Genomic DNA, 4,894 nt, shown 5'->3' on the forward strand with positions numbered 1-4,894 from the left:
GACTAATGTAAAAGCTTCGATCGGTCCCCGCATCGATCAGAAGTTCTGATCGGCCCGTGGACCAATCCGTGACCAATGCAAAGGTTTTTCCCGATCGGTCCACGCATCGATCAGAGTTCTAGCTGCTGACGCAACCGCCAGTTTCTTCCGCCTTCTTCGCAGTTATAAAAGAGGTTGAGAAGCCACTGTTGAACTTCTTCTTCTTCTTCTTTGCCCTTTGCGGAGTTGAGCTTTGAGCTCTACTGTGAAGCTTCGTGAGCTTCCCTCGGCTCGGCCGTGAAGTTGCTGCTTCGTCAACGGAAACCAGTCGAAGGCAAGATAGTGTGTGTTTTTACATTCTTATTGTTCTTGCTTCTTGTTGTATTTCTTGTACACTTATCTTGCTGTTGCAAGAGACTTTGTGGCGAGGTTTCTCCACCCAGAAGGAGTGTTTGATTTAGCCGGTTTTCCGGGGACTCATCCACCGACGGATTGATAGGGCTCGTCCACCTTACGGACACGCCGAGGAGTAGGAGTTTCATCTCCGAACCTCGTTACATCGATGCGTTGAGGTTTGATCTCTTTCTTTGTCGTTTCTACATTGTATTTTCCGCTGCGCTAACCCTAATCGTAGGAAGAAACGCGAGAATTTGGGGCGGCTATTCACACCCCCCTCTCTAGCCGTACGAAAGATCCTAACAAAAGATTCATGTTTTGGGAGAATCTTTGGACTTGATCCCTGGTGGACACGAACCTGATCCCCGGACATATGACGAAACACTCCAAGATAAAGATGCATCATCTTTGCAAAGAGCAATAAATACAGAATTAGAATATATGTATTCTAATAGAGTCTGGGAGCTTATAAAATCACCAAATGGTGTAAAAGCCATTGGGTGAAAATAAGTCTATAATAGGAAAAGAGGGATAGACAAGAAGGTAGAAACTTTCAAAGCAAAGCTTGTTGAAAAAGGAAACTTTTTCACCGGTAGCCATGCTTAAGCCTATTCAGATTCTTTTATCTATTACTTCTCATATGGACTATGAGATTTAGCAAGTGGATGTCAAGACAACTTTTCTTAATGGAAGTCTTTAAGAAAACATCCATATATAGCAACCAGAAGGGTTCATTGCAAAGAGCAAAGAGCATCTTGTGTGTAAGCTCAATCAGTCTATGGACTGAAATAAAGCTTCAAGGTCTTGGAACATTCGGTTTAATAAAGTAATTCAGACCTATGAATTTATTTAATAACCGAATGAGTCTTGTGTATACAAGAAGTGTGATAAAAACGTGGTGGTATTTCTTGTACTATACGTAGATAACATTTTTGGTAGTTGGAAACAATATCAAAGTGTTGTCAGAAGTAAGGGTATGGTTGTCCAAACAATTTAATATGAAGGACTTGGGAGAATGCATATATTCTTGAGATCAAAGGGATCGCAAGAAAAGAATATTTTTCTTATCCCAAGCTTCATATATCGAAACAATCCTTGCTCGTTTTAAGCATACAAAACTCCAAGAAAGGTTTCTTACCTTTTCAGCATGGAGTAGCTTTATCTAAAGAGATGTCTCCGAAGACATCAAAGGAGATAGAGGAAATGAAGGTAGTTCCTTATACTTCGGCTGTCGAAAACCTAATGTATGCTATGCACGAGATCAGAAATATGTTTTGCCGAGGGCATAGTTAGCAAATATCAAAGTAACCCTGGAAAAGGACATTGGACTGCGGTAAAGCATATATTGAAGTACCTTATAGGCACTTGAGATTATATGCTAGCTTACAAGGCAGATAATTTAGTCCCTGTGGGTTGCACGGATTTTGACTTCCAATCAGATAGGGATAGTAGTAAGTCGACCTCAGGGTTTTGTGTTTACTTTAGGAGGTGAAGCCATAATATGAAGGAGTGTTAAGCATAGGTGCTTTTCGGACTCCACCATAGAAGCTGAGTAAGTGGCAGCCTTTGAGATAGTCATAGAAGATGCATGGCTCAAATACTTCATGATGGACTTAGACATGTTTTCTGGTTTGCCCAAAAAAAAATTATTACAATTTATTGTAATAATAGTGGTGCATTAGCAAACTTGAAGAAACCATAAGTCCATAAGGCAAGTAAACATAATAGAGCGCAAGTACCACCCAATACGAGAAATCGTATAAACGAGGAGAAGTTATTGCCGCCTAGATTACATCAGGTGATGACCTGTAGATCCTTTCACTAAGGTCCTTTGATGGGCATGTTGAAGGGTTGGAAATCAGATGTATAGCAGCATAGTCTTTTAGTATAAGTGGGAGATTGTTAGAGTGTATACTAAAAGCCTAGCTTTTATATAAATATTTATTTAGAAATAAAGAATCACAGTGGTTAATATCTACATTTATTTGTTAAATGTAATTTGTTCAATTAATTTATATAGTAGACAACATGATGTGTGGTGTCACACACAGAAGATCATGTTGTCGATTCTTTATAAATTATAAACAGTTGCTCGTGACTAAGATGGAAAGGAACAAACCGTTGAAGTAGTCGTAGTGTAATTAAGTATTAGTTTATCTAAACTAATAAATTACATTGATACACTCCAAGTGTATTGAGTAGGACCTTTTTAGGTAAGTTCTTTTTTACTGACTTTATAAAAGAACTAAACCTTGGTTATTATGGAAGTGTGTGCTCTTAATCCTAATATAATAACAAACACATATATTTAGTATTTATTTCTTTGACTTATCAATGGGTGAGATTTAACTCGATAAGTCAATAAGCCCGATAAGTTGGGAAATGATATTACTTATAGTGTGTGTTGTTGATTATAGAAGGAAACTGTGTCCTAGTTATCTAGGTTGAGAATGTCCTCAAGAGGAGCTCATAAGGATTGTCATGTTAAACCCTGCAGGTGGACTTAATCCGACATGACAATGAGGTTGAGTGGTACTACTCTTGGAGCTAGATATTAATTAAGTGAGTTGTCAGTAACTTACTTAATTAGTGAGTATTTGTTATCTTAAACACGGGGAGACTAACACACTCATGATAAGAAGGAGCCCATAATGTAATTTGGAATTGGTGTGGTAGTGCGATAATAACTCTCTAGTGGAATGAGTTATTCTCTGTAACGACCCGACCCATTTGGCGACCCTCGGGTCGTCGACCGTCGACCGTCGACCGTCGGCCGTGCCGTTACTCTCTAGGACTTTCCACCTCTGGCAGTGGATTTTTGCCTCCCCCAGGATTCGAACTCTAAACCTCCAGGCTTAAGTATTAGAGTTTATGAATCCTGGTAACCAAGTGGAGGTTTAGAGTTCGAATCCTGGGGGAGGCAAAAATCCACTGCCAGGGGTGGAAAGTCCTAGAGAGTAACGGCACGGCCGACGGTGAACGGTCGACGACCCGAGGGTCGCCAAATGAGCCGCCAAATGGGTCGGGTCATTACATTATCGATGAACTTGAGTTGTGTGTTCGGGGCAAACACGGGATACTCAAGCTCATCGGAAGGCCAAAACCAATTTCTCCTCTAGGTCCCTGTCGTAGCCTCATTAAAGCCTCAAGTATATCCAAATATAAGCTCATCTTGGTGTCCAAGAAGGGGGTCGGCCCAATGCTTGGTGACCAAGCAAGGGCCGACCACATTATCCTCTTAAGGGGCCGTCCCCTTGCTTAGTGCCCAAGCAAGAGGGGGGCCGACCATAATAATTCAAACAAGGAGGGGTGTTTTTGAATTTTTTAAATCTTCTCTTTGTAGAAAACTACAAGTTTTAAAAGAGAGATTTTATATTTAAAAACTTTCCTTATTTGAATTAGGTCACGTGTTTTAAAAGAAAGTTTAAAAGTTTTAAAACTTTCCTTTTTTAACCATCCTCATGGTTTAGAAAAAAAAAGGAAGAGAAATTTTAAAATTTAAATTTTCTATCACCATGTTATAAAAGGAAATTTTATAAAAGAAGTTTTAAATTTTAAAACATGGTTTTAATTTTTTAAAACTTTCCTTTTTTAACTCCTACTTTAGGAAATTGAAAGAGAGCTTGTAAAATTTTATAAGAGGATTTCTTCTTCTAAAATTTTATAAAAAAATATATATATTTCATTCCTTATAAGGGTCGGCCACCCTTGCTTGGTGTCCAGGCAAGGGGCCGGTCAATAGGATTAAATCATCATCCAATCAAATTAAAACTAATCTATGATTGGTGATTGATTCAATCAAGAGGAAAGAAAAGGAAAAATAAAAAGGAAAAAGAAAAAACATGAGGAAGATTTTAATTTTTTGTAAAAAGTTTTTCCTTATTGGCCTTGGGTAAGTATTATAAAAGAAGGGGAGGAGAGACTTCATGAATTAATATTTTTTTCTCTCTCTTCTCTCTAGTCTCCTCCTTAGGGCCGGCCCCTAGCTCTTTATCATGCTAGGGCCGGCCACATATTGCTTGTGGTTCTTTTAAGTGGCCGGATACAAGAAGGAGGAGAAGGAGAAGAAGAAGAAGGAGGAGGAGGAGGAGGAGGAGGCATCTAATTCTAGTTTCTTGCTTGTGCTCTCTCATGATGGCCGGATCTCTCCCCTTCCCTTTCCCTTGCTCTCTTTGATTCCTAAATTGGTGGTGGTGGCCGGATTTTAGAGGAGGTAGAAGAAAGCTCTTTGGGTGGTGTTCATCTTGGAGGATCGTCGCCCACACGACGTCCAAGGCGAGGCGAGGAATATGGTAGAAGATCTCGAGGTCATTAGCATACAAAGAGAAGGTATAATTAGTAATTGTTTTCCGCATCATGTTAGTTATTTCTTTTTGTAAGAATTCCAAACACAAGAGGCATTAGATCTAGTTTTTCGAATTAGTTTTTCGAGTTTGTGTTTTCTTTATTTTTCAAATTTGTGATTCGATTGTTCTTTTTGGTTAACCTAGAGTTATTTAAGGAAATTAAATATTAGCTT

The sequence above is a fragment of the Zingiber officinale genome, chromosome 6A (genome assembly GCF_018446385.1).
Source record: "Zingiber officinale cultivar Zhangliang chromosome 6A, Zo_v1.1, whole genome shotgun sequence".
Taxonomy (NCBI): Eukaryota; Viridiplantae; Streptophyta; class Magnoliopsida; order Zingiberales; family Zingiberaceae; genus Zingiber; species Zingiber officinale.